Source organism: Rhinatrema bivittatum, chromosome 8, assembly GCF_901001135.1.
Source record: "Rhinatrema bivittatum chromosome 8, aRhiBiv1.1, whole genome shotgun sequence".
Taxonomy (NCBI): Eukaryota; Metazoa; Chordata; class Amphibia; order Gymnophiona; family Rhinatrematidae; genus Rhinatrema; species Rhinatrema bivittatum.
The window spans coordinates 26783523-26806421 of record NC_042622.1 but is presented as its reverse complement, the minus strand read 5'-3'; the positions used below and the strand labels follow the sequence as shown (position 1 = coordinate 26806421).

The 22899-nt window shown below is 45.1% G+C and overlaps 1 non-coding gene across 1 annotated transcript; it reads left to right on the top strand.

The window, feature by feature from the left end:
* The first annotated feature begins 22599 nt into the window (after positions 1 to 22599).
* TRNAF-AAA lies at positions 22600 to 22672 on the top strand. Its single transcript has one exon. It is a non-coding gene; the product is annotated as a tRNA-Phe (tRNA).
* The last annotated feature ends 227 nt before the right edge of the window (positions 22673 to 22899 follow it).

Sequence of the window (22899 nt, the reverse complement as noted above, 5' to 3'; positions counted from 1 at the left end):
GTGGAAGGTGAAGAGATGAGTTCCGTGGCCGCTGGGCCATAAACCCTTTGATGGCTAAGGCAGCCCAGAGAATTTCCCTTGTCGACTCTTCAGTCGGGTGACATGTTAAGACAGAGTAGTGGAGATCTCCTCTTCTTGAACTCCTGAGGCTTCAAAACGAGGTGCCAGAGGGAGAAGGTCCTGGTCGTTATCTGGAGATGATCACAGGTGGTTCAGGCAACTATGCAGTTTCAGTGATTTGTCTGGAAGGAGTCATAGGCTGCAATATGTTTTGGGATGCACTGTACACTTGATGGAAGTGTGTGCCGTGGGCTTTTGCATCGACTGCTTCGATGAGTGCGTCAAGTGTGTCAACTTTGGTGTGGTGAGCAGTTTCTCGATGTTCGCAGGCCTTCAATGTTTTTGGTGCATCGTGCATACTGATTCCTCATGTTTTTGCTTTGATGAGGATGATGACTCGAAGCAAGTTGCATTGCAGGGCCTTTCTATCGATGCTGCTTCAACAGTTTTGCTTTTTTAGCCGGTACCAAACCTGCGTGCATCGAATGCGTCGAGGCCTCTCTATACTTCAACTTCGCAGGACATTCTGATGCTGTTTCTGACTCATCTCAATTTGGCATCAAGGATGTGCGGTGAGGGCGGTCTTTGTCCCTGACCCGATCATCACCATTGCTGGATTACTTACTTTGGCTGCTCCCAGATATTGATGGGGCCCGAGGCTGGGCTTGTAATCTCAGGGATTCAGTCTTTGCCGCCCTGGTTTTCTGCACCCGCAGGGACATCCATCCAAGGAACCGCAATTCACCCGATCATGGTTGGGGCCTAGGCAAACACCAGTCATGGCTATCCATGAGTGACATGATTTGGTCACAGGAGCAGGCCTTGAAGCCACTAGTCGCTCTTTTTGCCATGATTGATTCCTCTTTTTTTTTTCTCTTCTCTTCCCAACCAGGAAGTAGCATTGAAAAGTGCTGTTTTGGGGTTCACTGAGCAAGGAAAATTGAAAAAAGGGTGTGTCACCTGCAAAACTAGAGAGAGACAAGAGAATACCATCCATGTGGAGCGCAACAAAAAGAGACTGAGGGGACACTGACGATGCCTGTATGCGGGAACTCCCGTGCATGCTCAGTGGAGTAAAAGCGCTGATAGATTTGAGAGATAGCTTTCATCCAGTGCTGCCAGGGGTCGCACTACCACAGATCATGGCTAATTTAGCCTTGCTTATCAACGGAAACAATGTTCTCCTTTAATTTTTGCAAATCTCTTTTCTTTACTGATAGTTGATCTTTTTCCAACGGGGATCAATATAGGCATCTAAGTTGGCACCTTTGAAAATTGACCAGGACCGAGTCCCTAAATTTAAGGACCTACTTTCATTAGATACCTAAATTTAGGTACCTAAAATGTAGATGTGGCGAGGGCAGGGTCAGTTCATGGGAAGTGAAGCCCCTAACTCAGATGTCTAAATGTAAGCAAATAAAAAGCAAGCCTAAATTTAGGGACCTCAGTTTCAAGCGCCTAGAGCCAGGAAAATTTACATGACCATGACTCAGAAGTTCGGCTGAAAGTTTTCTAATGTTAGGCACCTATACTGAGGGGCCTAGTTCAATAGTTTCTTTGTATTGGTCATAATGGGTTTATGTAGTGATCATTGATTAAGAAAAAAATACAGGTCTCACTTTGTCCAATTTGAGGCCAGAAAGGTTGGGCATATAAAAGAATAGGCTTTTCAAAGCAGGAGCAGAGGCTATATGGGGGGGGGGGGGGGGGGGGGGGGGGGAGCGGAACAGCAGCAAATTGGGTGGTAAATATTTAATTCAGCATTTTGAGCCCTCCCTGCTCTGAGCCATGCAATGCATTAGCTGCCTCCTTTAATTCATGAGCTTCATGGTTATGCAAATTCGCTTAGGTGACTTTGATCATTTATAGAAAAGGATGGGGAAACTGCACTGAGCATGTACAGGATATAATGTCAGCATGCTCTAAGGGCAAGAAAATAAGAACACTACTGTTGCCGTACTGTCTCCTTGGCATATTCTCTGAAACGCCTATTTGCCCTGGCTGGTGCCATTTTGGAACCATGAGTCAGCAAGGCAGGAGCGACTGGAGATTGTTCCTGTCTCTTTCTACTCTGAAGACTCCCCCAGAAGGGGTAAACCGAGGTCTTGGAGATGCAGGGATCATAGGGGGTATTTTTGTGTGCTTGTAAATAATGGGTTCTATTTGCTACAGTGCACACCATTTGCTGAACTGAAAATATCCAGATTTCAGATATTTTTGGATGGTTCAATATTTTGGTTCGGTTCCAATGAACCGAACCAAAACTTGATTCATTCGTTGAGTTTTACCCTGGAATCTATCTACCCCTATCTACACATCCTGGAGTCTATCTACTCCTTGGGAGCCTGCCAGGTATTTATGACTTGTATTGGCCACTGTTGGAAACAGGATTCTGGGCTTGATGGAAACCAGTATGGCAAGTCTTGTGTTCTTGCTTAGTGTATCTGACTTGCAGTGTCCTTCGAGGGTAGGATGATCTTGTCACTGCTCTGAACAGGGATGCATGGTAGTATTCATGGAGGTAACCGTCACATGCATAAACAAACGGACACATTTGAGGGCCAATAAGTGTCTGTTGCTAGTCACTCTTCTTGTATCCTCCCTAAAGCATCCTGTCTGGCAGGGCTTAATTTGTGGGGGAATAGGGTGGAACGCAGTTCTGGCACTTCTTTTCAGGCTTGAGAGGCAGAGCAGCAGGGGTGTTCTGCTCCAGCCCTTCCCCTCCAGGCAGCCTGCAGGGAAGAGAAGAAGTGGGACTGAGCCTGAAGCACACGGAGAAGAGAACAGCTCTCTAATCCAGCCCCTCCTCTCTTGTTCCCCCTCCCCCTCCCGTACTGCAGGGGACAGTAGGGGAAGGGGTGATACTGAAGCAGACCCTGCAGAGCAAAGAACAGACACAAAAAAAGGTTTGAATCAGCACAAGCTTGAAAGTTGGGAGCAGTAATGCCACTTGTCAAGGCTTCAACCGTAATCTTGATGAATGGCACTACTGCTCACAACTTTCAAACTTAGGCTAATTCAGCCCCCTTTTGTATCCATTAAGTGAGGGCTTAATTTCTGGCAGAACAGTGTTCTGCCACCTTTTTTCTGGGACCTAAGAAAGCAGAGCAGAGCTGGCAGTATATATCCGTTCTGGCTCCCCTGAGGAAACAGAACAGACCCAGTAGTTGCATGGATCTCTTATGGTCCCTCGGCCCTTGGAGGAAGCAGAGCTGCTTACCTGGAGACAAGGACACCCCCATGGCTTTGATGCAGGTGTGTATGTAAATGAAAGAGAGCATGTGTTCACACCTGGCCCTGGTCCCACCCCTTTGCACAGGTCAAACCTGGTCCCGGCCCCTGCCCATCTCACTCTCTGCCTACAAATCAAGCCCTGCTGTTTGGAGACACCAAAGAGCACAGGATGCATCTCAAGCTTGGTGTCAGATGCTGGAGCATGTGCACGTTTGTCAAAGATAAAGGGGGGGGGGGGGGCTCTCCCCTTGCACTTCAGAATTTAAAATGGCCACGTTGTCACCTCCTGGTGTGATTTCAGAGCTCCCATGACTTTAGCATACAATACAATCCTAGAGGCGCAGTCCATATGTATTCCACGCATTAAGAAAGGTGGAAGGAAGGCAAAACGATTACCGTCATGGTTAAAAGGTGAGGTGAAAGAGGCTATTTTAGCCAAAAAATCATCCTTCAAAAATTGGAAGAAAGATCCATCTGAAGAAAATAGGATAAAACATAAGCATTGTCAAGTTAAGTGTAAAACATTGATAAAACAAGCGAAGAGAGAATTTGAAATGAAGTTGGCCATAGAGGCAAAAACTCATAATAAAAACTTTTTTAAATATATCCAAAGCAAGAAACCTGTGAGGGAGTCGGTTGGACCATTAGATGACCGAGGGGTTAAAGGGGCTCTTAGGGAAGATAAGGCCATTGCAGAAAGACTAAATGAATTCTTTGCTTCCGTGTTTACTAGTGAGGATGTTGGGGAGATACCAGTTCCGGAGTTGGTTTTCAGGGGTGATGAGTCAGACGAACTGAACGAAATCACTGTCAACCTGGAAGATATAGTAGGCCAGATTGACAAACTAAAGAGTAGCAAGTCACCTGGACCGGATGGTATGCATCCCAGGGTACTAAAGGAACTCAAAAATGAAATTTCTGACCTATTAGTTAAAATTTGTAACCTATCATTAAAATCATCCATTGTACCTGAAGACTGGAGGGTGGCCAATGTAACCCCAATATTTAAAAAGGCTCCAGGGGTGATCCGGGTAACTATAGACCAGTGAGCCTAACTTCAGTGCCGGGAAAAATAGTGGAAACTATCCTCAAGATCAAAATTGTAGAGCATATAGAAGACATGATTTAATGGGACACAGTCAACATGGATTTACCCAAGGGAAGTCTTGCCTAACAAACCTGCTTCATTTTTTTGAGGGGGTTAATAAACATGTGGATAAAGGTGAAACCGGTAGATGTAGTGTATTTGGATTTTCAGAAGGCGTTTGACAAAGTCCCTCATGAGAGGCTTCTACGAAAACTAAAAAGTCATGGGATAGGAGGCGATGTCCTTTCGTGGATTACAAACTGGTTAAAAGACAGGAAACAGAGAGTAGGACTAAATGGTCAATTTTCTCAGTGGAAAAGGGTAAACAGTGGAGTGCCTCAGGGATCTGTACTTGGACCGGTGCTTTTCAATATATATATCAATGATCTGGAAAGGAATACAATGAGTGACGTTATCAAATTTGCAGATGATACAAAATTATTCAGAGTAGTTAAATCACAAGCAGACTGTGATACATTACAGGAGGACCTTGCAAGACTGGAAGATTGGGCATCCAAATGGCAGATGAAATTTAATGTGGACAAGTGCAAGGTTGTTGCATATAGGGAAAAATAACCCTAGCTGTAGTTACACGATGTTAGGTTCCATATTAGGAACTACCACCCAAGAAAGAGATCTAGGCGTCATAGTAGATAATACATTGAAATCGTCAGCTCAGTGTGCTGCAGCAGTCAAAAAAGCAAATAAAATGTTAGGAATTATTAGGAAGGGAATGGTTAATAAAACGGAAAATGTCATAATGCCTCTATATCGCTCCATGGTGAGACCACACCTTGAATACTGTGTACAATTCTGGTCGCCGTATCTCAAAAAAGATATAGTTGCAATGGAGAAGGTACAGAGAAGGGCAACCAAAATGATAAAGGGGATGGAACAGCTCCCCTATGAGGAAAGGCTGAAGAGGTTAGGGCTGTTCAGCTTGGAGAAGAGACGGCTGAGGGGGGATATCATAGAGGTCTTTAAGATCATGAGAGGTCTTGAACGAGTAGATGTGACTCGGTTATTTACACTTTCGAATAATAGAAGGACTAGGGGGCATTCCATGAAGTTAGCAAGTAGCACATTTAAGACTAATCGGAGAAAATTCTTTTTCACTCAACGCACAATAAATCTCTGGAATTTGTTGCCAGAGGATGTGGTTAGTGCAGTTAGTGTAGCTGGGTTCAAAAAAGGTTTGGATAAGTTCTTGGAAGAGAAGTCCATTAACTGCTATTAATCAAGTTTACTTAGGGAATAGTCACTGCTATTAATTGCATCAGTAGCATGGGATCTTCTAGGTGTTTGGGTAATTGCCAGGTTCTTGTGGCCTGGTTTGGCCTCTGTTGGAAACAGGATGCTGGGCTTGATGGACCCTTGGTTTGACCCAGCATGGCAATTTCTTATGTTCTTATGTTCTTATGTTCTAGCATCCCATTGGCTTCATCTTCCAGTTGCAGTGTATCTGTGTGACTCTCAGTTAATAGGGAGACAATATCACACGGTACTCGAGCAAGGTCTCTTCCTTTCCCCTCACTAGCAATCACCAGCAATAAATGTTCTAGAGTCCTGGGCTTCTTTCTCATCCATGTGTGTAGGAGAAAGAGTGCAACTGGGCTTCCTTCTGCTCACTTAGCTCTGCAGCTACTAAGACCTGAAATGTGAAGATGTCCATGCAGTGGGGTGGAGTGGTGGTGATGCGGCAGGAGAGCGATCTGAATCATAAAAGGTGCAACTTTAAAGTTATTGTGAGTTGTTCCTGCAGCACCAGCACCTTGATTCATAGTGTGAAACTATGAATGACATACTTGTACTCTGGCAGGGTGTGTGTGTGTGCATTTTCAGCCTCTGTGTGGCTCGGCTCGTTAGCCGGATAAACATAACTAGCTAACTAGCACTGCATATTCTGAATATACCTGGCTATGTCTAACCGGGTAACTTTAGGACAGCCCTTTGGCCTGACCAGACATAGCCGCATGGGTTAAGCAGCTAACTCCGAATATTGGAATTAGCCACATAACTTGTGCAGCTAACTCCACTCCTCCCAGAAATGCTTTCAGCCCGCCCCTGATTTATGCAGCTACTTTCTAGCCGCATACGGTGGTGAATATCACCATTTTGCCATCTAGACGGATATCGACCTCTGGGCATTTAATCCATGGATTTTTGCAGCACTCCCCTTCATGGGTACAGATGCCCACTCCAGCGGGTGCTGAAAACTGAGCCATATTTAGTTTGCAGTGGAAGGAGAGAAAAGGAGATCCAGGACATTGACACGGTTCTGCATAGGTGGCATCAATAAACTGAGCGTCCTCTTTATGGGCTCTAAAGTGAGTGGCTGGGTTGGAAACTGGTTGAGTGGAAGATGGCAAATGGTAGCAGCGAGGGGAGTTCATGCATTACTAGAGGTAACCGTATTGCTGCAGAATTCAGTCCTTTGCAACATTTTTGGAAATGGAGTAAGTTTGCTTTCAAAACACTCAGTAAAAGTATGCGTTTGCAGCCGATTTAAATAAAATCCTAAAAGGGGAGTGGCCTTAGGACAACCTTTTACTTAAAGCAAGACCAAAAGCATTTTTGTTATCGAAGCGGCACGCCTTGCAAGTTTCCTGGCAGAATATCGCCGACATGTTCTATCTAACATTTCAGACTTCTTCTCTCTGAGGAGTTCCTAGCACTCCGTGTAACAGGCGATCCATTTCTGTTTGCTTCTTACATTTTATTAGCCTCTGAACCTTAATTAAACACTTGACAAAAAAAAAAAAGAATGGTGACTTTCTCAAATATTAGCAGACCATCAACATTATCAAAGTCTATTAAATTACATTTTGCACTTAAAAAAAAAAAGCCATGAAAAATTCCTCTCTTAATAAAAGCACATTTCCGACTTGCCAATTTAATAATGTAAAGGTTTAATGATGCATAGATTTTTTAAATATATATCAGCATTTATTGAATTCATTTTGACAGTTTCAGGACCCCGTGAACTGTAAAGCTAATGAATTACTCATTCTGGGAGAATGGAGATGGACAGTCCCCAACAGCAATGTAGGTAGAGGTTACTTCAAATGAATTTTTGTCAGTAATGGAAGGATGCGCATCCAGGAGGTTCACTCGTGTTCCACAATCTTTCCAATGAAATGTGCTTGCCACTCAGCTAAACAACTAAAAACTGAATGAACTAAGGATTTACTCCAACTGTCATTCCAAAAGATTAGATTAATCCATGATCACCATTCAATTGCTGCTTTCCTGTTTTGCTGACCTCATGTTCCTTCAATTCTTATGGGCAAAATAACAACCTTATGATTAAAAGACTGCTCCAGAGGGTACTATCACATTGTCTCCTCCATTCCTACTTATAATCCCAAATCTCCTTTAGGGATTCTGACATCACTCGGGTTTTTTTAATCCCCTTTTTTGTGTCATTGTATTCTCCCTATAAGTTATGTACCTGTATCATTGTCATGTGTTCTTTCCGTGAACTATATACCTGTACCATGGTCATGTATTCTCCCTATAAGCTATGGACCTGTATTCTGGGGAGATTCTGTGCAAATGCTCAGTACAGAATTTGCAGAGAATTCCTCTCCCGTGCACAATTCTTCATTTCTCTTGGAGACTTTAGCATGGGGACCAGGAGCCAACAGCACAGGCTAGAAAAAGAATCAGTATCGGGCTGCAAGGCTCAAAGGAGAACGCAGCAGAGCCAATATTTGCCTGCATAGGCTTGAAGACAAAGAACAAAGAGGTAAAGCGATGTGACAAAACGTTTTTAGATATTTTACTATATAGTTTGTTGAGGTAAGGGAGATGAATACCTAAAGTTTTAATGTATTATTTATTGTGATTTTTTATTACGTAAGATTGTATTTTAAGTAAGATGTTTGGCAATTCATTTTTATTTCTTTTATACTGTTTTATATTGTGTGCCTCATGTGAACTGTTGTGAAAGAATTGACGGTATAGAAAAGTCACCAAATAAATAAACAAATAAATACATTTTCAGATATATCAGAGAAAGAAGAAAGGTCCGAAGTGGTATAGTGAAACTGAGCTCTAGTAGAATGCGCCCTGACCTGTCTAAGAAATGGGACATCTGCATCCACATAGGCGGCCGCAATGACTTTTTTTTTTTTTTTTAACCACATGCAATCCCCAAAAGGGAGATGCACGTCCACCATCTGCTGGAGACGATGAATACTGGCAGACTGATGTCGGGGCAGGGCTTTATGTCATTGTTGTCAGCGAGTCAGCTTTACTCCGTCTCCATCTGCTGGTAGGAGTGCATAGCACACTGGTGTGGATTGGCCTGCCTGAGTGCGGAGGAAATATTAATTCCAAATTGAGCTATATGCAATCTATATATTTTGTAGTATTATTCAACCTTATTGTATTATTTATCATTAAAGATTTTTTTAATTTTGTATAAATTATACTCTCCTTATAGACTTTTTGCTTTTATTTTTTGGGTGGTTTAGGATACCTAACCAGTTATTTCTTTACCTTATTGGATTTGCTGACTCTCTGTTTGACAGGCCAGCCCATGTTTTCCGCAGCATGCACTGGGGCTGGGATATTGCAATCTCAGACTGACATGGAAGAAGCAGGGAAGCAGGCTGGCAGCTCTTGAGTTTGAGAAGAGTTCTTCAGAGTTGCTGGATTGTGTGTGATTGATTGTGTACATATACTGTACATATATCTAATAATAATCTCAGATTGTTGATTCTGGGGCCTTAGAAGGCCCACAAACTCCCAGCCTTTGACTTTTATCTCTCTTCTATTTTATTACCCCATTTTCCCCCTCCCCCAGCACTGAATCCTGGGGCCAGGTCGCACAGAGCTTTCAAGGGTAATATTGTTCATCTGCTCTTTTTGTTCTAAATCTGTGCCCCGTAACCTCTAATGCACTTTGCTTTGTTGTGAATGCAAACATCAGATTCATCACTATCGCATTATGTAAATGGGAAAGGGCATTTCTAATGGCGAGTTTGTTTGTTGTGTTTCAGTGTCCAAAGTCTCTGCATTCCTGCTCCTTTAAGCTTCAGATAAGAAAGCCATGAAATATGCCTCTTGTGAGGGCAGTCCAAATTAACAGTAACTCATCCAGGTGTAAGTGGTACAGAATTCACGTGTCCTGCCCTCAGGAGTGCCGGAGTCTTATAATCCAAACCATTTGACGTGACCCAATGCTCAGCGAGAGGGTACATGTGGACATATTACTCTTAAAAGAACAAAATTCTAGCAAGAACCCCCAGCGCAATTCAGTTTTTTTTTTAAATAAGGTACATGCACGGTTATACCCCCCAAATGTGTGCACATTTTTTGTGTGCAGACTTTACTCAGCAAGGTGTTTCTGCCTGTCCAAACGTGGGAAGAACTGCATACAAAATTAGTGCTCCTCCCGTTACATCCCACGTTAGTGAGGGCATTAGCTCTTGCTCTCCGATGCTGAGAGGTGCGTAGGCTTCACTCAGGGTTTCTTAAGGCTGGAAATGTAACTGCTGGTCCAGAGCTGGAGTAAAGTTACTTGGGCTAATGCTAGTCTATGGGGCTGAATCCGGGGTTCCTGCTGCAGGGGGGGATCCCTCTGCTTGGAATGTGTGTATAAAACACAACTTGTGTGCAAATCGAGTTTTTTGTGCATAAAACAAGTTTTAAGCGTGGAGAAAAGCTTTGTGCACAGACTATATCTTATGCACACAAGTTGTGCTTTGTTTGCAGAAGACACTACACACAAATATCATACATCATATTTTATGCACACTAAGAGCATTAACTGTGCACATTTTTCGGCTTAGTATGCTTTTATTTAACTCCCCATGTAAGTTTTCTCTGTGTGCGTCTGCATTAAGAAACTGTGTGCTGAACTTCAGCGCACCGGCTTAAATGCAGAGCTTCTTACATCGGCCCCCTCCCCCCGAGAGTAATTTTTAAAGCCATTTCTGCCGGTAAAACATTGCTTTATTTACCCAATATACAGTTCAAAGTACCGTACGTGCGTAGGGCCTGTCTGTGTCTACTCTTACCTGCAGTGAGCAGAGGCATTCCCGGGTGCAGGGCTGGGAAGGGCTTTGGAATTACAAGCACACTGCTAACATTATCAAAAGCGTGTGTGGATTCTCGCCAAAAACAAACCGCGCCCATATTGCCAGGGTGTAAAATACGTGCGGTGTTTCCAGTGGGATAATTTTCGAAAGGAAAATGCGCGCATTCTTTCCCTTTGAAACCTTGTGTAAAAGTCTGTGGCTGACTGACGTTCAATCGATGCGGGCCGTCACCAAATTAACTCTGCCATGGCACACAGCGATAGGTCAGAGCGGGATGGATCTGCAACCAAGCCGGAGACCCAGAAAACTAAGATTTGGATTTTCAGTCTGCTTTCCAGGCTTACATCCTTACTAGAGTTCCTTTCCCATAGAGCTTACATTAAGAGCCCGAGCTTTGCCCAGGAACAACAAGGTCAACATTTTCAAACCCCAAGGCCTTGAGAAAGAGGTGTACGCAGCAGGAGAAACAGAACGTATCGCTTACTCTAAATGCAATTCCTCACCCTGTGCGCGTGCCTCTGGGAATCGCACCTTGTGACGTGATCGCCGGGGTCTCTCTTAGGGCTTATTCGTGTACAAGAGTTTTGCCAGCTTAACAAAAGTCCACTTGTTGCCGGGGAGGTTCCCGAGATTGGCATGATGCGCTTTCCAAGACATGAAAAGATAATGCTGTAACCAAATACTGTATGTTTTATCAGCTCCCCTCGATGTCTGGGGAATGAAATAAAGGCCCAGTTGGAACTGGATAGGCCACAAAGAAAGCTTTCCCTACCAAGGACTGCTAATTCCCAGTGATATCCGAGACGTTATTCGCCTGACCTCCAGCTCACTATAGAAACCATTGTCATCTTATCAACGGTCAGCTGGATAAATGGCAGGGGAGAAAAAACAGTAGCTTCATTCCATTTCTTTTCAAATTCAGTGCACCATGGTTAAAGATTATCCCCCCTGTCCTCGGAGGAGACGAGAAAAATCTCCCTCGTCATAGATACATCAGCCCAATTTTGTAATAGTGCTCGCTCTACAAAAAAAGTCACTTAAGTGGAAGATAAATTTCAAGAGAAACAAAATGCAAAGCTCCATGTGAGTGCTGGAAAATTGGCGGATGCACTGGAATACTAGCGTGACAGCTGGCATGCTCCTAAGGATGAATATTTTATTTTTTAGTAAAAAACCACATAAAGTGAAATGCCAATATTAATAATGAAATGACGAAACCCTCATTGATGAACAAATATCCAAACACTATGATGTGTACAATACTGTTCACTTATAAGGATATCTCTTCAATACCTAAGTGATATAAAGTAAACTGCTCAAATTATTGTAATCATAGGGCTCGTCAAAAAATTTTTTTTTAAAGAGGTTCAACTTTTTCAGCTTTTTTTTGTGGCACTTTTTTTCCAATAATTTTGTTAACTTTTTAACATTTTAACGCCTCATAGTAACGAGAAAGACACTTATCCTTAAGATGTATGCAGCGGCAAGAAGTTCAGATGCCCTGCTTGAAACGCCTGCGCCGGACACTGCGCGTGTTTCGTTCAAAACTTTGTTAGGGGCTTAGGAGTAATTTCTGTAAAAAATGGAAAAAAATAGTTGAAATGTCAGGAAACAAAACATTAAATCGAATCCATTCTTTGGATAGCATAACATACATGTCTTTAACCGTTGAACTCATCCACATATGATATTGAAGCTCGGCGTTTCAAAATGAAGCCGCCATCTTAAAACAAGGGGTATTTAAACCTACGATTGACTCATGAACTGACCAATGAGAAAAAGTGGCTGTTGGTAACCAACCAATGGATGACCCTGAAAGGGACCTTTAAATCAGAGACATCCATTCTATATTGTCAATCATGCCCGCGGGATGTTCAGTAGATAATTTAAATATCCAACGTTGTTCTTTGTAATTTAACATAGAGTGTGTATCTCCTCCACGGAGAGACGTGGTAATATGATCCAAAATTGTCCAGTGCAACTATGAGAAATCATGGTTTGCCACCAAACAATGCTTTACTATTGGAGCTTCGACGTTTTTAGTATTTAAATGGCTACAGTGTTCTCTGATGATTAAGGATGAATAAACATAGCATTAAATACAGCAAGTAATGCAAGTTGAAAAGAAGCAATGTATTATTTATTTCCATTTTTAGATTCACTTCTTCCAGAAAAAAAAGCTTGGAGCAATTTACAACATAATGCAACAATAAATAATACATAAGATATAAATCATAAGATAAAAATCAATAGAGTAAGCGCATTTATCTACCTTATAAATGGGCTCTGACCGACGGCCCGCAAATGCGCAGTAGAGAGCAGCTCTACCGCGCATGTGCGGGCGAGCACGTCGGTCAGAGCCGTGCGTGCCCGAAAAAAAAAAATGGCGGTGGGGCCGCAGGAGCGGCGGCGAAGGTGAAAAGCTGGAGCGGCGGCGGCCGCGAAGCAGGAGGAGCAGTAGCGAAGACAAGCAGGAGCTGGAGGAGAAGCAGCGGCGCCGCGCGCGCGGGAGTGACAGCCCCCCCCCCCGATATCTGCCGGCAGGAGCGGGAGGAGAAGTAGCAGCGCCGCGCGCGGGGGAGGGACACCACCCCCCCCGAGATCTGCCGGTTGTGGATGATCAGAGAGGGGAGGGGATTGAGAGAGGGGGAGTGACTGAGGAGAGGGAGGGAAGGTGAGAGAGAGGGAGGTGTGAGAGAGAGAAGGAGGGAGGTGTGAGAGAGGGAGGTGAGAGAGAGGGGGAGGAGGGAGAGGGAGGGAAGGTGAGAGAGAGAGAGAGGGAGGTGTGAGAGAGGAAGGTGAGAGAGGGGGAGGGAGGTGTGAGAGAGAGAGAGGGGGGAGGGGGTGAGAGAGAGAGAGGGGGTAGGGGGTGAGAGGGGGGGGAGGGGTGAAGGAGGAGGGAGAATGAGGGGGAGGGAGTGGGAAGAAAACGGACCGAGCCCGTTGTTACGGGCTTAACGGCTAGTTACAGAATAACTAAAACCTTGTCACATTCAAAACTAAATCATATCTACGATGATGCTGAATGCACTATATAGTGTGCAAGCCAATTAAGCCTTTCTAGAGGCCCTGATATTTTAAAGGGGAGAACATACATACAGAATTCATTAGGCCCATGGTGGGAAGTAGAACTGTAATTGCTCTTGCTGTGCTGCTTTTCTCTGGTGTAACCAAATAAAATCACGATCAGCATGATTAGAACAACACTGCATATGTTTCATGGCAATCAAAACAGCGTTTGAAAATACATAATACAGGGCAATGTCTAGGACAGTAAGTACTTGGCTCAATAAGCATCGTGGCCACCTTCACGCCGGTCGACATCCATTTCCATGGGTGGATTATAAAAATTGGTTGGGCAGGCATTAAAGCTTCCTACAGGACCTTCCTGGTGTAAGAAAACCCGGCAGCTCCGACCAGTCGAGAGGCGACGGATGCCACGGAGCCAGCTGCTTCCCCCCTGTGGTCGACGACCATCGGCAAAAATTCTCCGACAGCACCAGCCAAACCACAACGGCCAGTAAAGCTGCACTGGGCATTCCTTGCGTGGCAGAAACAGGACGCATTCATGGTTGGCCTGCAATGCCCAGGCTCCAGGCTCACGGTACCCTCGGGAGAGAGATTTCCACAGCAAACGTGGGTGTGAGCTGAATGTAGGGGAGGGGGTCACCGATCGTGCAGGAATTATGAATAACCTTCGCCTCATTCATGACCACTAAAATAAAACCTTCATCTAATGAGTAACTGGCATCTGTATATCTTCACACATAACGTACATAACATCGCTAGCCAGAGAGATCGGTTCCCGCCTACTCTGTGTTAAACTCACGAGCAAAAGATCTCCTGATATACTGCATGGACGGGCTCCTTTCTGCTTTAGTTTGTGATACAGCTTGTCCTCGCATATTTAAACTAACTAGGCTGTGCGTCAAGTGAAACGTGGCACGTCCATTAAAGTGACTTTGCAGGATGATTCACGACGGGCATTGTTCTCGGGAAAAGTACAACGGGAGGGAGCAGGAAGGGCGGGAAAGTCCAAAGACTTAAAATCGATTTTAACTTTTCAGGAAAATGGGTTTTCCTTGATTTTGTGCCGTCACCTGCCGGGCTCTGGCCTTCCTAATGCAGCAATTCGGTTAGCTCTTCACTGGCAAACTGAATGCAGATAAATACAGCCACGGGACACTGAAAGTAACGCCTTCGTGGCCGACCTGTGCTTGCCCGGTCTTCTGTGCGTTTGCTGGCACGTGAGGTGTGGCGCTGCGTTCCAGAACCGCAAACGGGATTTCAGTTAATGGGTGCTGGTCCTCGTTTAGAGCATCTTCCAAATCCAAATTCCTCCCACATCCACCACCACAGACCTCCATGGTCAGAAATGAGATCTGTTTTGGGATGCTCTGTCACTTCCAGCTCATCATAACCCCCTTCATTTGGCACCAACCTGTGAACCTGGTGCAGGGCGCAGAGGATACATTCTTTCTGAAGATGGGATCCCTGGACAAAGGGGCAGTCATTTATAAGATCACCCAAGGTGATGTACAACATAAAAAGCGAACAGATCAGTGGAACAATAATGCAAGATTGTCTTTAGTTATTTATGAAAAAAAAAACCCTTATAGTCTACTATAGCTACAATTCTAAGCAGATAAGTACAGGAAAGACCTCGTGAGCTCCATGTTCCAGTTTCACTGTGCAGGAGTAAGGGGAGGAAAGAGTGACTTTCACCAGTGACCTGATGAGATGGAAGCTGGAAGTCACACTGGCCAAATGCAGACAGGCAGGATTAATCCGAAGGATTCCCAGCCATGGTTCAATCCTGGCCCCAATCTGGGAGTGACTGAAATGTATTATTTTATTTATTTGCTTTTTTATATACCGGCATCCCTGTAGAAACTACAAATCACACCGGTTTACAATGAACCAAGAACTCCGAGCGGCCTCCGAGGCCGCTCTGAAATCAGAGTGGCCTCGGAGGGAACTTTCTTTCGCCCTCCCCTCACCTTCCCCTCCCTTCTCCTACCTAACCCACCCCCCCCGGCCCTATCTAACCCCCCCCTACCTTTATCTATGGATTTATGCCTACCGGAGGCAGACGTAAATCTGCGCGCGCCAGCAGGCTGCTGGCACGCCAAGACCCGACCCGGGGGCTGTTCCTGAGGGCGCGGCCACGCCCCCAGAACGCCCCGGGCCGGCGCCACGCCCCCGGGCCCGCCCCCCCAAACGCCGCGTCACGCCCCTGAAACGCCGCGTCATTTGGTGACGCCCCCAACACGCCACTTTTAAAAAGCCCTGGGACTTACGTGCGTCCCGGGGCTCTGCGTGCGCCGGCGGCCTATGCAAAATAGGCACACCGGCGCGCGAGGGCCCTGCTTGCGTAAATCCGGCCGGATTTACTCGGGCAGGGCATTTAAAATCCGCCTTTAATAAAACTACTTGCAAGATTTATTAAAAAGGTATGAGTTCTTGCGGTGGACTTAGATTGGGAAGGTTACTGAGTAAAACATGGAACAAAGCAAGGTCATGTTGGTCTATGAAGTGAACAGAAGTCATCATTCTGGGAATGCTAGTTTGAAGAGCCATGTTTTGAGTTTTTTTTTTAAAGATAGAGGACATGGATCTTGTTGGAGGTCTGGAGGGAGAGCATTCCATTGTGAGGGGCCTGCTGAGGAAAGGGCACGTTTTCTGAGGGATGTTTTTGCTGGGGGAACGTAAAGGGTGCCTAGATAGGCTCCTCTAATTGGTCTGCTGGAGCAGTGAGGCCTTGGCTGGATGGTAAGCTCAATAGGAGATAGGTTGTGTAAGGCTTTGTGAATAATGGTTAGGACTTTATAGAGAATTCTGTATTTAATAGGAAGCCAATGGAGGTTGTAAAGGATAGGGGAGATGTGGTCTCTTTTTTTAGTGTTCGTCAAGATCCTGGCCGCTGAATTCTGCAACATCTGTAAAGGTTTGATGGTGTTTGCCGGAAGTCCAAGGAGCAGCGAGTTGCAGTAATCGATTTTAGAGAAGAGTATAGATTGAAGTACCAGGCAGAAGTCGTGAAAATGTAAGAGGGGTTTCAGTTTTTTTAGGACTTGTAGTTTGAAGAAGCATTCCTTGGTAGTGTTGTTAACAAATTTTTTTAGGTTAAGTTGGTTATCTAACAGCACTCCAAGATCTCTTACGTGGGGTTCATGATTGAGGTTCGAGGAAGGCGACAATGTTGGAGCATTAAGAAGTGGATTGTTGTCGTCTTGGGAGATTTTGAGAATTTCGGTCTTCTTGGAGTTGAGGACTAGATTGAGACTAGAGAGGAGCGCGTTGATTGCTTGGAGGCAGCTATACCAGAAGCTTAGGGTCTTATGTAGAGATTCGGTGATTGGTATGAGAATTTGTATAATGTCCGCATAGAGATAATGAGTGAGCTGTAGCTTAGAGAGTAGCTGACAGAGAGGTAGGAGGTAATTGTTGAAGAGTGTTGGTGAGAGGGAGGATCCCTGTGGGACTCCATAGTTGGAGGTGACCGGGTGAGATTCTTTATTGTTGATTTTGACCTTGAAAGTTCTGTTGCACAGGAAGGATTTGAACCAGTTGAGAGCCGTACCAGAAATGCCTAAATCTGCCAGACGGTCTAAGAGAATTGTATGGTTAACAGTGTCGAAGGCTGCGGACAGATCCAGAAGAACCAAAAGATACGGTTGTCTTTTATCCATGTTCATTAAAATCGAGCCTGTGAGGGAAATTAGGAGTGATTCTGTGTTCAGTGATTTTCGGAATCCACACTGAGCAGGAGCTAACATCTTGTGTCCTTCCAAGTATTCCGAGAGTTGTTTATTGACAATTTTCTCCATAATTTTGGCGATGAGAGGTAAGATGGTGATGGGGCGAAAGTTCGCTGGGTCATCTATTGGCAGGTTGGGTTTTTTTAGTAGAGGTTTTAATATGGCGAGTTTTAAAATGTCTGGAACTAATCCTTGAGATAGAGAGCAGTTGATAATTTCTGCTGCCACCTCGTCTTGTTACCAGTGGGTGGTGGATTTGAGAGCTATACGTTATTGATCTTGTTCCAGTGCTTGTCAATTCTAGTCGCCAAAAACACCCTTGCCACTAGGACATAGTCTGCATTCATAAGAAAGGGCCAAAACCCCCCCCCCCCCCCCCCCCCCAGATCTTACATTGCAGTAATTATGGAACTGCAGCTGACTTACAAACAGGCCGATTCAGTAAAGTCCGCAGGAGAGCGGACGAACGCCCACTCTCCCGGCACGCGCACCGGCCCCTCACCGGTGCACGCGATGCAGTATTCAAATTAGGTGGCACAGTAGAAACGGGGAAAAGGAGGCGCTAGGGACACTAGCGCATCCCTAGCACCTCCTTTTTGACAGGAGCGGTGGCAGTCAGCAGGTTTGACAGCCGACGCTCAATTTTGCCGGCGTTGGTTCTCGAGCCTGCTGACAGCCACGGGCTCGGAAACCGGATGCCGGCAAAATTGAGCGTCCGGTTTTCGGCCTGACAGCCGCAGGCCGAATTCAAATTTTTTTTTTTTACTTTTTTTACTCTTCGGGACCTCCGGCTTAATATCGCTATGATATTAAGTCGGAGGGTGCACAGAAAAGTAGTTTTTACTGCTTTTCTGTGCACTTTCCCGGTGCCGGAAGAAATTAGCGCCGACCTTTGGGTCGGAGCTAATTTCTGAAAGTAAAATGTGCAGCTTGGCTGCACATTTTACTTTCTGTATCCTGCGCGCATACCTAATAGGGCCATCAACATGCATTTGCATTTTGAGGGCGCTATTAGGTGCCGTGGGTTAGACGCGCGTTTTCCTCCCCTTACTGAATAAGGGGTAAGGGAAAACGCACGTCCAATAGCAGGCTAACAATGTGCTCCGTCGGAGCACACTGTACTGTATCGGCCTGAAAGTGTTCAAGTGAAAGTCAAGTCTGTGAAACTGCCCACTCTGGCAGATGCTGGATTTTCTGGAGGACATACAACCTTGAAAACCCTTGTGCTTTTCAATAGGGATGTGAATCGTGTCCTCGATCGTCTTAACGATCGATTTCGGCTGGGAGGGGGAGGGAATCGTATTGTTGCCGTTTGGGGGGGTAAAATATCGTGAAAAATCGTGAAAAATCGTTAAAAATCGAAAAATCGAAAAACCGGCACATTAAAACCCCCTAAAACCCACCCCTGACCCTTTAAATTAAATCCCCCACCCTCCCGAACCCCCCCCAAATAACTTAAATAACCTGCGGGTCCAGCGGCGGTCCGGAACGGCAGCGGTCCGGAACGGGCTCCTGCTCTGAATCTTGTCGTCTTCAGCCGGCGCCATTTTCCAAAATGGCGCCGAAAAATGGCGGCGGCCATAGACGAAAAAGATTGGACGGCAGGAGGTCCTTCCGGACCCCCGCTGGACTTTTGGCAAGTCTCGTGGGGGTCAGGAGGCCCCCCACAAGCTGGCCAAAAGTTCCTGGAGGTCCAGCGGGGGTCAGGGAGCGATTTCCCGCCGCGAATCGTTTTCGTACGGAAAATGGCGCCGGCCATACGCGTATGGCCGGCGCCATGGCCGGCGTATGGCCGCGTATGGCCGGCGCCGGCGCGATAATTTTAATCGTCCTAAAACGATTCACATCCCTACTTTTCAATGCTCTCCCTCTCTCGTTCACAAGCAGGGGGCAGGGATCTCCACTCTGGAGAAGCCCTGTAGGCTCCGGAGGGTCTGCAATCCTAAAGCACCCTGTGCACCTGGCTTGGACGAAAGGTAGGGCACATAAATTATGAAAAGAATGGCACTGTAGATCAGTAAAGCCTAAAGAGCCGAGTTCAAATCCTGCTTTCGCAGCTCATGTGCAGCCCTAATGGAGTGCCCCAAGGTGGCCTGCCTGCCTGCCATTCTATCAAACCGATAGCTGCAGCTCACCGCTCATTCTGCTGATTAAAAATCATGTTTCAGCCTCCACACGCCGTGCCCTGGAATGCAGGGATGGGCTGACATAGCCTTCCCTCTGCCTATGGTTGTCAGCTGCTAAAAGGATAACCCTGCGTGCACTAATTTCTCTCAGCACATGTCCACCTTAAACCTTTTACAGGCCAAAGTTAAGATTAAGGTCCCTGCTAGGGCTGTGCTTTTGTTTTTTTCCAGTGCCCATTTCATTTCATATCGTTTCTAAACAGAAATGATAAAAATGTTTTTATTTAGTCCGCACTATGGGACTAAGTTTCAAAAGCATTAAATTTCAAAAACTGGGTTTTATGCGTGTAAATTCACTTTACTCACTTTAAGCGGGCTTTTGAAAATTGCTACAGCATATGCCATTGAATTTTCCATAGGTTTTATCTGTGTAAGTACACTTTACACCCTTAAATTTATTATATTTACTCTCTCCGAGACACTGTTTTTCTGTACAAATGTTAAATGTTATCTGCTTGTTTTATTGGTTAATAATATATTTTTATTTTTGGATTCCTTAGTTCTTTGTAATTGTTCTCTTTTGAAGCTCTGTTAATGTTCCATGTAATTGCTTTCATTTTACTGAAGCACTGTTTCTGTTCAATGTAAACCGAACTGATTTGTAACCCTTACAAGAATTTCGGTATATAAAACTGTTAAATAAATAAATAATTAAATAAATAAATGGCTTTTCAAATTGCTACGGTAGTACGTGACATTTACACACGTCTTTGAAAATTCACCTGATTGTGCGCACTAATTCAAAATAGTGCACAGTAAATGAAAAATAATAATAATAAAAAAAAACCCCAACTGAAACAAAGCCAGTGCTTTGTATTCATGCAAAGTTTCAAGGGGAAAGCCATGCCGTGTGCACTTTCTGTCTGAAACTCGGTGCAAAGTTCTCATGTAAAACGTGCCCGCACACTTTGTCCCAAAGCAGACAGTAGGGAAATAACATTCCCTCCCCCCTCCCCCCAGGCAGTCAATACAAGGCATGGGTTTGCAGCGATCGCCTAAGCGAGTCCGATTTTAAGACCGTTTTAAGACTTCCTTCTTATTGCACCCACCGAAAAAGCCTCAGATTATTCCTTGCAGGCAGCATACACCAGGTATTGTGCTGATAAGGAGAGCAGAACACTTTTCTATTTTAAATCTAACCAAGGCCTTATCTTTCCTGTTTATCTAAGAAGGTAACTGAGGGACCAGGATGGAGTGCACGCATTCATAAAACGACAGAAATCTTCTGGTTTCCTACTTGAAGGTAAACATTGCTTTGTTTTGAAAGACAAGAGGCCAAGATAACCCCAAGCGCCCCCCCCCCATGACAGTTGCTTGAACACAGGTCCCTCCAGGTGCCCGGGTAGAAGCCCCCGACCCCCAATGCTGCTGCATTTATCTGATGTTAGGTTAGCAAGTCGGCGACTCCTTCATGATCTCAGCTGCATCGCGCACGCAAATCAGGAGATCAAATGGGATTAATAAAGAAAGCAACTGGAAAAAAAAATAATAGAAGAAGCCGGTGGGGGGGGGGTGTTACGTCTTCCAGATTGAGAGCAAGCGGGCTTGGTTTCATCAAAGCACGTGCAGGTAGTGCAGCCTGTGGGTTAAAGTGCAGGGGGGTGAACAGTCCCAGGTTCAAATCCCACTTCCAATCGGCAGACCACCCACCGGACTCAGACGTTTACTTTTCCTGAGCTCCCGTTTGGAGGACAATGCACAAAAGTGCGTCCGTGCACGTTAATTAGCTCGGGTTCACGGCCCGTGTTAGCCACATGCAGATGGTTCTGCGTTCATTTATTAGCACATTAATGAGGACATTATAGCCACAACGTAACCGCACCTCCCCGAGAGGCATTAACAGGTCTGCGCTTACTTTGCATCGTATTAGCTCGTTAGGGTAGGTTTTTGTATTAAAACTCTCTCAAGCTAATGCGTGTTGAAAGTGCCGTGAGCACAGGTTAAACTAGATTAGGAACGCTAACCACGCTTTTTACAGGCCGATGCAGAAAGCGTTCAACCAAACGGTTCGCTGCTACTTAGCCGGATAACTACTTATCCGGCTAAGTAGTGGTGACCCGTAGCAGATAGCTGGATAGCTACCGATTACTGCGTCTATCTAGTGACTGCTTTCTGCTGCCAGAGAGATGGATACATCAGACTTTATCCGGTTAAGTGGCGGCTGAACGCACATTTTACAGGTTTTACGCATGTTTAAACTCCCGATACATTAGCATGTCATTAGCTTACTGCATCACGAGTTAAACAAAAATCTTTGGTGTCGAAAATACGCTCTGAAAACCAACGCACGTTTTATTAGTTCCAATATTATGGCATCGGCCTGTTAACGCGCACTGTCCTCTCGGTAGGTAAGGCCAGTCAGTCAGGATTTCAGAACATTCTCTGAGAACTTGCAGGAGAAGTTTTCCCATACACCGGACACCCAGTGCATGCAAATTTCTCTCATGCTTAGTCACTGCAGATTTCTTGAAAATTCACTGGGCTGAGAAAGTCACCAGGACAATTTCGGAGAGCCCCGGGGGTTCTGGACCCTCTGAATTATACCAGGTACAACCAGTTCAATTACCTGAAGATGTGCAGATTAGGAAAGCTGTGTTTCCTTTTGTGAGGAACACCACGCTCGGCTTGCCCCGTTTTCTGCTCCCTGAATTTGTGGACGTAGGAAGCATTCACGCCTGGAATTCTGCTCCCATTGGCCAAAAGTCTGGCAACAGTTTTGGCATGCAATTTTTTCCTGTGGAATCAGCCCCTCAGAAATGCAGACATTTTGACCTGCAGGGTTCGGGATTTTTCTTTGCGTCTTCGTTTTAACCAATCTCTAAACCCTGGCCATTAATATTTTAGCAGCCTTGCATTCTGATTATTTTATCCTCTGGAAAAAGATGAAGGTCCTGCAAGGTTTCAGCAACAGTAGTAAAAGGCACAAAGGTCCATCCTATCTCTGACAGCCCAAGAGATTTATTAGAGGACGGGGGCAGACCATTACCAAATCGGTGAATTCTCAGTATTTATTAATAGGGAGACTGGTTCCGAGATTTTCTTGACTTCTAGCACCATCTACTGGTTATGCCAAGAATGCATGTTTAAAAAACTATCCACCAGCACCTTCTGCTTGGGCCGAGAAACATGTATTCATAGCTCAGCTGGTAGAGGGGAGGACTATAAGGGAATAGTAGAGATCCTGAGGTCGCTGGTTCAACTCCTGCTCAAAGGCACATTTAGCAGCCGAAATAGCTCAGTTGGGAGAGTATTAGACTAAAGATCTAAAGGTCCCTGGTTCGATTCTGGGTTTTGGCAAAATCTTTTAAAGACTAAAGAGGTTAGGACTTTTCAGCCTGGAGAAGAGACTGCTGAGGGGGGATATGATAGAGATGTTTAAAATTATGAGAGGTCTAGAACGGGTAGATGTGAATTGGTTATTTACTCTTTCGGATAGTAGAAAGACTAGGGGACACTCCATGAAGTTAGCATGTGGCACATTTAAAACTAATCGGAGAAAGTTCTTTTTTACTCAACGCACAATT